The sequence below is a fragment of the Dasypus novemcinctus genome, chromosome 6 (assembly GCF_030445035.2).
Source record: "Dasypus novemcinctus isolate mDasNov1 chromosome 6, mDasNov1.1.hap2, whole genome shotgun sequence".
NCBI classification, from domain to species: domain Eukaryota; kingdom Metazoa; phylum Chordata; class Mammalia; order Cingulata; family Dasypodidae; genus Dasypus; species Dasypus novemcinctus.
The window spans coordinates 46,492,269-46,504,912 of record NC_080678.1 but is presented as its reverse complement, the minus strand read 5'-3'; positions in this window follow the sequence as shown (position 1 = coordinate 46,504,912).

Here is a 12,644-nt window from a genome sequence, read left to right as displayed (position 1 = left end):
ATTGAGGGGTCAGTGACCAGCCTAGCCAATAACTCACATGGAGAGGCCACCTGTAATGTATACAAGGCCTGGTTCCAATGCACAAGAGTTTGACAATGTCAAAGTCTATTCCTTGTTTTATATATATTTTAAACAACTTAACGCAATACATATATCAAATGACCATCTACTTACACAATTTTACTATGAAGATAACAGTAGGTACTTCACTTTAGTAATAGAGGAAAAATATTATTTTTCATTGTTAGAATGAAAACAGAATATTTCCAATAGAATCAAGACAACCTTTTATTACCATTTACTTAAATGTGTATTTTGCAGTGGCCTTCAGACAGGTTTATTATCATGAAGTTATTTCTGCTACCAATACCAATCTAAGTTTCTTTAGTTAACAATAACTTCTACAACTAGAACTATTTAAACATTTTCAGTTTGGAAGATGTTTTACAAACTCTTTATAATTGACTATAACCACATTGAGTAGCCACCTCATGTTTAAATAAACTTACTAAATTACAATTACCAATGAAAGAAATTTACTCTCTATTTAAGAGAGCATATCTACAATCTTTTCCCTTTAGCCTAATTTCACCAATGTGAACTTACAATTTTCACTTACAATTTTCATTACTGTAAAGATTTTGTACATATGTTAATTTAGTTTATAAATTAACTATGGGAGATTACACTCAAGTTAAATAAAATTGAAACCATAATAGTTTATGCAAGGAATGTTCTCTTTTTCCCTTACAGGAAGCTAAAAACTTCTTTTCTTTAAGTTATGAAAATTATTAATTTAAAAGCATAACTGACTACCAGGTTTTAAAACACATGCATACTGACTTCCAGGTTTCAAAACACATTACACAATTACTTAATTTTTTAAAATCATAACCCAGGAAAGATCTCTCCATAGTTTTTATGGACTTTCCTTTACTTACTGAAATTTGTTAATAGAGCCACTAATTACCTTATTTTGTTGGAAAGAAATCTTCTGGAAGAAAATAAGGCTCACCAGATTGTGGAGAAGAAAATACTTTATTCTCAATCTTGCAAGAAGGGGCGCAGAGCCAGATATGGCTGGTGCCCCGAACAAAGAAAAATGACAATTTATACCCCTAAGCCTAGCATGCAAGCTCTTCCTGTTTTTCCATAGATTGGATACTTCAGAAGTTACAGCTTATCTGAGATTTAACTTTCCCACGCAAAAGTTTGATTTAACTGCTTCTTCTATCACATTCCAACCATTTTAGTTTTTACCTGCTCCCCCCTTTTTCAAATAAGGAATAGAATTTAGTGCTGAAATGGCACTTAGTTAGCTCCTTCTTGGGCATCCTTCCACTGCCCATAGGACTGGCCTAAACTGGTCACCTCCACTGCTGTCCAACCCGGGAGTGGGAGACTGAGGCAGCAGGCCGCCAGGTTACATCAACATTTTTCTTATGTGAAAATTAACCTAATCTTTGTGTGTGTTTTTTTTTTTTTGCAATTTATGGCTGACAAAGGTTTAAACTGGGAAATTACCAGGCAAACTGATTCTTAATTCCCTAGCCTAGTAGATAGGTTTAATCTGCCACACCTAGTCTTGCCTTAAAAGCTCTTGCAAAGAGGAGGCCCTTTCCCAATTGTTTCCATAATCAGATTTCTATGACTTTTTCATCCTGCTTAGTTCAATTTGGGCTTTAAGAATATTTATAAATATAACTGCATATTTTTTAACAATTTGAGCAAATAGGCAGACATGAATAGTTTGACACAACAACATGACTTTAGTTACTTTAAACTTTTCAAAGACTTTTGAAACTCTTCTTAACTTGCACTATGACCATGCAGCTTACCACAAGAATTTTCTTTCCCACTCAATGGATTGTAATAACCAAAATGTTCTCAATGCCTCAGCACCACTTTGTTTCAGAACTTTACACTTTACTTTGAAATCAGCAGAATTTTGGATAAGCCACAAGATTAACTTTATATATTTACCGAGGCTATTTGAAGCCTCAGGGAGACAGACTGCTTTCTCTCATGAATTGCCACTCTTAGGAACACTGACCGTCAAGGCAGGAGACTTCTCCCCCTCCACCCCCCTTTTTGATTTTGGAGATAATAAAACTCCAGTGGTCATTTAACCTTATTCTATCAGGCAGCAATTTATTTAGTTTACACTTGAATTCATGAGAGAAAGGGTTACTAATACCAGAAGAGGAGACAGTGATGTCCCAGCTCTTCTCAATTATGAAATAACCACAGGCAAAGGCAAAGGGCGAGGTTAGGCCTGAAGCAACCATAAACAAAGGAAAGGTTAGTGTAGAATTTACACTTAAATAATAGTTCCAGGCTAAATTCACCCAGCTATAATCTCAGTTATTGTCTTTCCACTGTTTTACAATATAAATGCATTTATAAATGATTTTAACTCTTAGTTACAGTTTTTATTAATTTTTTTAAAACCTATTAATTTTATAACACCTTTAAATACCTTTCATTCAACTTATATTAAATGAACTTAACCATTACTTTAATTTTTCCTTTAAAGTAAAAGAATAAATCTCTTGCAGTTAGTTTGAAATAAAAGGCTACTTTTCAGGATTTGATTTCTAGAACATAAAATGTTCTTTTAAAAGAACTCTTCTTCAAACATTGAGGATATGATGAGGTTAAAGCACAAGAAGCTATTGATAAAATATTTTCTTTGTATATTGATCTTACTCAATTTAATCATAAAAATTTCCCTTCCACAAACCTTCTACACTTTCAGTATTCATTCAGGTTCTCTCCCACACTCTACTCTTTCCAATAATCAATCATTTTATCTTAGGACAAAATCATCTTCTGTTGCCTTAACAATAAAAACACACTCCATATATCCCACATACTAAGATACCAGGCAAACTTCTTGCAACATATAATTGCCATTAATACTAAACAAGTTTGTTAAAATAATGAACTTTTCTTCACTTTAAATACTTAGTAGCATGTAATACCAGAAACAGTTTTTTTGGAAGCAAGTTGGCAGGGGAGATTGGCTGCCGAATAAGTTTGTTATAAAATTGCCTTTTATTATTATTATTATCAATTCAGTTTTGTTAAATAATGACTTTCTGCAATTAGCCACTTAAATACCTTAAACAATGCTTTGTAAAACTTTTATAATTATTTATACCCTTAATACAAAGTTTACCTTCACAGAACACATTCTCTTACTTAAGGTTACTACAATACCTTCTAAGAACCTGAGCAGAATGCAAACGTATTTTGGCTTTGACACCCTAAGGAGGGAACTTTACTGCATTTATTCTGATTCTGCTTTTCACCTCCTTCACTTCCCCCCCTTCCAGGCAGCCGGGTGCACAACAAACAGGAATGCGGCTTATGAATAGAAGGGTGGACTCACTGGAAAGGGGCAAGCCGCTCCCCCCTTTCCAGCTTTCAGCCAAAATGGGCAGACAGAACCTACTCAAATTTGGCAACTCTCCCAGGAACCCAGCCGCCCTGACTGGGACATTCCCAACAGACTTGGGTGCTTGGCGTGGACACAGATGGCCTCCAAGCCCCGGCAAAGGGCCAGACCAGAGACAAGACACCAGAACATGCACAAACATCTAGACTCCGCAAACATCCAGACTCCTCAGCTTTTGCCCCAGAATCATTTCACCCCCTTGTCAATGGCAAGGGAGGGCTCCAGCTCAGCTGTAATTCTACTTCATGTAAGGACACAACTCCAACACTAACATTGAGCTGACACAGACAGAAGCACAAAGGTCACTAATCTGACTCACAAGTTTATATATTTATTTTCACCACGGCTGCCCCCACAGCCATCACAAACCTCAGAACACTTAACATTTGGTATAAAGCAAATTCATTCACAAATTAGCACCATAACAAAAGATTTCAGCTAGACTTTTCCACTGTTTAAACTTTACACCCAGACCAAGCTCCACCAGAAAAGCCGATCCATTTTCCTGTAACCAAGTTTTGTTTTCCTTAATCTAGACCAATTTCCAGGATATTAGGACTCGAACCTATAAATACCCTTCCTATTAAAATCGAGACTCCACTCCTTTAGTGGATATAAGACCAGTACCAGATTCTAACATGCAGTTAGACAAACCCAAAACACCAGGGCTTTTCCCCGGTTTTCCTCCTTTTCCCAAGCCTAGAGAGAACGGCTTCCCCCCAGCCTTCTGGGGCTACTAGGGTTCTCTCGGGAGGTGATCAGCCTCCCCTTCCTAGCAATTAAACTAGGGCCTTCCAGACTCTGCTCACCCGGGGAGTCTTACCTTCTTCCCTGTTCGGAGCTCTTTTTCGTTCCCAGAATCTTTCTCTTCAGACCTTCCATTGCCCCTTGATTTTGTCGGGAAGATTCTGGTGGAGCCCACATCTTTTCTGGATTAAATTTAATCCAGGGGCGCCCAGATTTGGGGTTCACCCGAGTCCTCCCGGCTTCCTCGGGGATTTGGAAGGGGCAGCAAAATGCTACCGTCTCTGGCCTTCATTTTTGTCCCTTCGTGGTCGCCATTAATGTTGTGGAATTTAAGAGAAGTTCAATTATTTGAGTATAGAGAGGCCAGGACTCAGGAATGATTTTGAGAAGGAAAAATGGTTTATTGACGGCCGGCCGGACTCGGGAGCTTTCTGTTTGAATCCCGAGCCCGGAACAAGATTTTCAAACGTCTTTTATACAGAGAGGAAAGGCCAAATGGTCCCTTTGTTTCAGTTCTCAATAGGCTTCAATTAGCATATATCTCTTTCACATCTTAGGTAAGCTTTTAGCAAGGACTCCAGACATTTTAGATAAGCCTTGGTTTTTGCATTTCCCCTAAATACTTAAAGTTTATAGCCCTTGCTTTGTTAAACATTTCCTGGGACGGGAGCCTGCTGTCACCGTCCCTAAGGGCAGGACTGCAGCCTCTTACCGTTCCACACCCACAAGTCAAATAACTTAGTTATCTCTGAAGAGACAAAGAGCCTTCCACCCATAGCCCACATCAAACAAAATAACCAAATAAAATTAATAAGAAAATGAAATAATAATTTTTAAAATAACCAATAAAATACAAAAAAAACATTTTTAAACTCAGAAAGAATCCCCAAAGTACAAGGGCAGAAGGGCAGTGCCTAGTGAAGGAGGACAGACCACTTACGTCAGGCTGTTGATACTGATTGTTACTCTTATGAACATTTTCTTGTGAATTTGAAACTTAGCCTAGTATTATATACTGCATAAGACTTACCTCCTGAAAGCTTCCTTGTTGATTAAATGTGGCCTCTTTCTGAGTCAAACTCAGCATATAAATGCACTACCTTCCCCCCAGCATGGGACATGACTCCCAGGGATGAGCCTCCTGTCACCAAGGGATTATTACTAAGTGCCAACTAACAATGCATTTGGAAAAAGATTTTGACCAAAAGAGGGAAGTGGTAAATACAAATGAGTGTTATGGCTAAGAGATTTCAAAGTGAGTCAAGAGATCATTCCAGAATTTAGGCTTATGCACGTCTTAGCAGGATCTCATTGACTGCCACAGCAAACAGTGCTTCAAATAGCAGGGCTCCTGAGGGTTCTAGAGATACCCAGAAACTATAAGCAAGGCAGACAGTTCAGGAGTTCAGCACGCTGTCAGTGGGCCTTAGTTTGGAATTGATACTCCCCAGTGTAACAGAGTTAGATTCATTTATAGGTTTTCTACACATGGCTCTTCTGCCCCTTTTATTTGAACCTATAATTAGCACTATACTTGATAAATATATCTCCCAGAGACTTAAATCTTTGGTGTGTCCATTTGCCAGTTGAGCCCTGAGTCTCAGAAGAGTTGCAACACCTACTCTCCATTCATTGGACTCACCTGGGATAACTAACAAAGAGATGATGATGGACAACACCCATTCCAAGGAGCAGAGAGTGCCCACAACCACAAGCAAGATAGTTTCATTCATTTGTCCCATGGGATCTAAGCCATCTATCAATTAGAAACAGAGTGGGCATTATCACCCCAAAATCCTCAAGATTGAGTAATGGACAATAGATGAAAGTAGACATTATTATTCTACTATAGACTTGACCTGGCCCGCAGGTCAAACGAACTGGCTCCTGAAAGAGGGAGTGGGAATTGGAGGACAAGAGGAGAGAGAAACGGAGACAAGACAGGATTCTGATCAAGTCTCCGTTTATTGAGGGTAGAGCATCAGAATATATACTAAGGGGAGGGTATGTAGCAGGGGGTGATAGGCTGATGAAGCAGCTCTTCCATATAAGGCAATAAAATGCTGTTACACCACTTGCTATAGGTTGCGAGTCTTCAATGCTGGTCATGGCTTCAACATCTTGTTGCGCAGGTGTGACACATTTTGCCCAGGAAACTGGGGAAAGGGGAAGAAGAAGGCGGAAGCACAGGGGTGGAGTAGGCGTACTTATGAAAACCGCCATGTTGCTGGAGACCGCAAATGCACGTAGCTCCGGGTGGCTCCCCACATAGACTTATTATTATTCTAGCATTGGAAGAACTGTTATCATTGATATAAAGGCAGGTTCTGAGGGGTGGGAGAGGAAAGAATAGGTATAATATGGGGACACTTTTAGTACATTGGAGTTGTCCTGCATGACATTTCAGCGATAATACCGGCCACTGTATATTTTGTCATAACTTACACAATTTTGTGGGCCAGAGTGTAAATTGTGATGTAAACTATAGTCCATGGTTAGTAGCAATGCTGCAGTATGTGTTCATCAATTGTAAGAAATGAACCACACTAATGAGGTATGTTTTCCCACTGATGTGGCAAAGTGTAGGAGAGGAAGAGAGTGGGGCATATGGGAATCCCTTATGTTTTTTTATGTAACATTTATATAATCTAAAGCTTCTTTAAAAATAAAAAAAATAATTAAAAAAGATAAATATCAAATATAGCTATTTGAGTAAAAACTAAAATTTTCCAGTCTGCTGCCAATGAGGATAGTCCTTTTTAGCCTATTAGTGGGGTATGGCCTAAGCTTTGGGCAGCATTCCTCTGAGACCACTTTCTGCACTTTCTGTGAATTTATATAAGGCAGCTTATTACCTCCATCCAGACTAGCCCCTAAGGATATACTTTTGGGGGAAAGAAGACTAGATTTTTTGGTTCAGCATCTAAGTTGTTTTAGAGAACTTCTTTGAGGCATGGGAGACACATTTATATAAATTCAAGGGCTGAGTTCCAATGTTAGGAATGGATTAAGAATTTCCTCTTGAAAGAAATAACTCATTCTCTCACAGAAAGTCGAAGTCTGTCTCAGAGTCATCTCCTGGTCTTCAGGGTAGTTCACTGTGTGAAAGTCCCAGGGAATACTCCAAAGAGAAGGTTCTCTACGACTTCTACTGGTTGTAGACTATCCTTTTCTCTATTTGGTGACCTTGGGAGTACATAAGGCAAAGTCCCAACTACTGGGAGCCTAGCTGACTGGTACTCATCTGCTGCCTCTAAATCTATCATAGCATTTGCCCTTTGCTTTCCCACCAACCACTGATATAGGCAGCTACAAGAATGCAGACCTGTTCCTGGGACTGCAGACCTCCTCCATTAGTTGGCCTTTGGCTTGGAACTCCCCAGTGGCCTTGCAGAACCTTTCTTAGATTGCACAATAGTCTAGGATGCTTCTACCCAACTTCTTTCACTCTCTCCTTCACGCAAAGCTAGACTTGCAAAGTGGTTTGATAAGTCTCCCAGCTCCTTGCCTATTTCAGTCACAAGCATTTCCCCTAATAAAAATCCTTTGCTGTTTAATCCCATCTTGGCTTCTGCTCCTTAGGAGGACTGTGCTTAACATACCACAATTGGATGAAGTGGAGCTCTTATTGTTTTTGAAAATGTGTTTGGATTAAGTTCTTGGCCCTTTTTATTTCTATCCTTTGTGTCTAAATTTGAACAAATAGTATATAATCATTACCATAGATAATCTTGAAATAGTAGTAAATCCAAACAAATGCTAAAATGTATATGAATCTTTCTTTATATACATTTTCCTTTAATAGCTTATTCTGATTTTGTTCTCATACATAGATTATTGCTTACTTTTAAATTCATAAAATGTATCTATTTATATAATCCCTAGTAATTAAATTGCTAAACTTTCCCCCAAAATAGCTTTTCAATAAATCTTTACAAGAGGTAAAAGGTGATTCGGTTTAATTGAATAACTGCTATTAAAGACAATACAATGTATCTTAAAGAAAATCAGAAGTCATACTTTTTAAGGAATCTATTACCAAATGCTGAATTAAGGATGCTAGAAACTAAGAACCTGGTTAACAATGCAAAAAAAAAATTAATATAAAAATTAAGTTACTTGAAAATTGTTTTTAAAGTGTAATGAAAAAGTAAAGTTGTATCTCTAATAAAATTGAACAAAACTACCTAAAAAGCTTGCTGTCTGTGGCACATTGTAAGGATGAAGAGGCCTGGTCTTATTTTTCTGAATTTAGTTCTTTAATTAATTTACCCTAGTGCTTTTCTGGAACATTTCTCTGCTTTTTTTTTTTTTTTAAACCCTACTTGGATTCTGTTTAGATCTGTTTTTATCTTTGCAGTGATATTGTCCTGAATTTGTTTGAGCCATGCTTGTCATAGCTGATATCAACTTGATACCATCTGCTTTTTATCTTTCAAGCCTTCTTCACAATTTTTGTGTTCCTGTTTTGTTTAGATAGATAGATAGATAAAATAATCATTTATCTATAGCTATATCTGTATCTATATCATCTATTTCTCTATATCATCTATATCTATACCTATACCATTTATCTCTCTACACATCTTGTATGATATATATCTATATGTGAATAGATATGTATGAATATGTTTGTATATATGTCTTTTCTCTCACTTGAAGGAATTTTATGTGGAAGGAAATATTGGGGCAGATGCTCAGTCAACAATCTTGATTTACTCATGACGTTGTTTAATATCTGAAGGAACTGAGGCACATAGAATGTGCTAGATTTTCTGTTGGCAACTTCCCTCCCATTCTCACATCTTCCCTGAAGTGTAAAGGCTGAAAATATGGGTACTACATTCCCCAGAATTCCTACCAGCAAGATAGTTTTATATGTTATAGTCTGCCAATGAGAGAGACTTAGAAGAAGAGAAGAAGCCATTATTATCCTGAAGCAGTGGCACAGGCACTTGGACTGCCTAAAAGACTGATGTGAGGTTTAATGAGTGATTTCCTTGTGCCAGCCTTCAGTGGCAGTTTACTGTGGTTCCTATTCTTCCTGAGATTTTGAGCACAAGCAATGATTTCCCTGGCCCTTGCATTACCAGTCATCTGAATGGTTTTGTAACTTTCTATTCTTTTATATTAAATCCCTTTCTATTCGAATTACCTCAAGCAAATCCTGACCAAACTCTGACTTATACATAGAGTTTGAGGGACTTTCCCAAAATCCCATAGCTAATCAGGGTTTGAACCCAGATATTTCCCAGTTGTGAGCAGTGAGTTCAAAATCTTTTTCCTGACTTACTCTGGAATATTCTAAATCTTTCAAAGGGGAAGAGTATATTAGGAGTTGTATAGATATACGAGGATATATATATTTTTTGATAATACTTCATATCACTTTGAGCTTCCTTAGGACCATTTATAGTTTAGGGTAAATTTAAAAATACTGCTACAGGGAAACAAGAAAGAGAATGACTTAAAGATTAGGGTTAACCCTTTTGTTATTTTTTCAGAGATGTGGATTAAAGAGGGAGGATAGTAGAGATTAGCAAGAAGGGAAAACAAGAAATTTATTATGATTTGAGTGGTATGAGTCATTGATCATAGCCAATCATCCCTATATTTATACTTGTGTATGAACATTTTTGAAATATGCAAAATCTAATCATTGTCAGTATTTGTTATGTGATGTGACTGTTTGCCAGAAGGGACTGATATATGTGCCTTGGCTCAGGAAGAATAAATCACAAATCACACTGTTGTTAATTCTAATAAAGACTTGCCATCATTTTATAACAGTTAACAAATTTTAAAACATGCATATTTGTATATTAAATCGTTGACATTTCAGAGGCAGTCTATTTTATTTTATTTCATTATAAATAACTAGTTATATAAGAATGATTTTCTTTTCTAATCATCTGTGCTTTAAAAATTCTTTGAAAGGGCAGAGAGCGAAAGTTGATTTTACAATAAAGCAATTGATTTAATTACAAAATAGATGCCTAATGAACTGCTTTGAAAATTTACTACCAGACAAAATATGAAGTGTAAAGGGAAGAATCTAGGAAATGTACTTGTGTTGCTATGGGGACAGGATTCAGAGATGACCTTAAAAAGAGAATTAATTTACTTGGATGTTTCTTTTATGCAGTTTCACTCTCTGTACATAAATGGTCAAATGCTGTATGCTTGACAAAAAACTTAGCATATTGGAAATAGCCATTCTGGTATTTATAATAGTCTCCATGATGGGTCAGATAACAAATCACATTGGTGATTTTATCTATACCAAAAAACATACATACACAAATATACTCACACCCACACACATTCACACAAATATTTTCCAAACATTTACAGAATTTTATTACCTGTATTGGTGGGTCAGGTTTTCAGGCTAGTCCCCCACCTACTCACCCTCCTCCCAAACACAAGAAAGAAAAAAATGTTAAAGAAAATAATTTTTAAAATATTGAAATAATCAAAATGCACAAAATAACAAAGAATTACCTGATTAAAACTGGAGGAACAATGAAAACCCTGAGAGGTAACTTAACCATCAAAGCTCCTCTTGCCCAGCGGGAATATGCCAACCAACCTTAATTTTGATGTAGATAGTCCCAAAGGGTGAAGGGAACAGAAATCAAACACTGGGACTACACAGGATAAGAGTGGTCTGGAAGTAATCCTGATTTCCACCCTACTCAAAGTCTAAAAGTGTCATGTAATTGAGTAGAGCAAGGGTGGAGTGGGGGGAAGTTTTTGAAAACATATGGCCATCGACCTACCCTTGCATAGGTTTTAAGGCCAGATTCACATTTCCTGATTATTTCAGAAATCCTCAAGCTGGGAACTTAGTTTACTGTGGTCACAGACTGATAGTTTGCCTAGATGCAGACACAAATGTAAATCCTCTTTGGAGTAATACCAAATTCATGGTATATAATGCATAATTCATTCTAGGCCTTTAATTATTCCTATAAATATTTTTATCCAAGAACATTGAGCAATATTGTTCAAAGATAACTAAACATGCAAGAAAACAAGGCACCATGTGTGAGCACCAGCAGAATTAAAAATATATAGATCTTCAAAAATTCCAATATTAAAATGAGTACACACCTATTATAAAACACGTATGTTTCTATGTTTAAATAAATACAAGAAAAGCTTGAAAATATCTACAGGGAAAGTGAAACAATAAAAGGTGACAATTGATTTCAAAAGCAACCAATACATTAAAACAACCATACATTAAAATCATATTAACCAAAATGAAAACTAGAAGAATATATTTAATAGAAAATTAGATACCATCTAATAAATAATTAGTAAACTAGAAAATAGATGAGAAGAAGTTACTGAAAATGCAACACAGAAAGACAAAAAGATGGAGAATGTGGAAAAGAAGCTAAAAATCTTACAGACAGAATGAGAAGTTCTAATTATTTCATTGGGATTCCAAATGTAAGAAAAGAGACAATAAGAGAGGAATTTTACTTTTATATTCAAATTTTGTTTATTTATAAATTTTTCATCATTGTGAAAAGACATGAATTGCCAAATCTGTGTTGTCTGTATATATGTATTTGTTATTTCTAAGAACAATGCAATATGATTTCTTTTTGCAATTTATAGTAAAACATATCACTACCATATTACTAATCTTGCAAATTTAAACAAAGGCTAAAACGTTTTTGAAATACTGTTTTGATTGCTTAAACTAGCAAATAGCATTTAATAGACTATAACTGCTACTGTACATATAAGACAACAGATCTTACGGTGATGAAATACACAATGTCTAAAAATTTATTTCAATTAAATAAGTTTTTTAGTCTTTTTGCTATTTTTAAAGCTATTATGTTACATTCTTACTAATGTTATTTGGTTATTTTGTTAGCTTTGCTTTTGGAGAGGTTTTGGATCACAGAAAGCTCACAACTGTGGCAGGGGAGGATCACTGATGAGGGGTGTGAGTGATGGGAGGATGTTTGGGGAGAATGCACCTGGGGCATGCCTCTAAGGCATATGAATATGTTCAAGTGTTCATGCGGCATTGTTTCGGTGAGTGGAGACCCACCCAATAACCTAAAAAGTATTGAATTCCTATCCTGGAGATTCCTGCTACATTCTCTAATTTTGGCAGTATGATATTATTTATGAATTCCAAAAACAGATATTGGATTATGTTTTTAAACTGTTCTCTTCCTCTGGGCATATTAGATTGTATGAGACTCAGAGGTTTCACTTTTACTTGATTAAATTAAGATTGGGGCTTTGATTTGGCCATGTCAGTAGGTTGCTGACAGACAGAGAAAATGACACCACAGAGGAGAGGGTTTTAGTTTGTGATGCTGGAGTCCTGGGAAGTAAATACATAGGAGAAGAACATATAGGAATAAAGATAGCTCTGTAGACACAGCAGAGTCTCTAGAAAAAG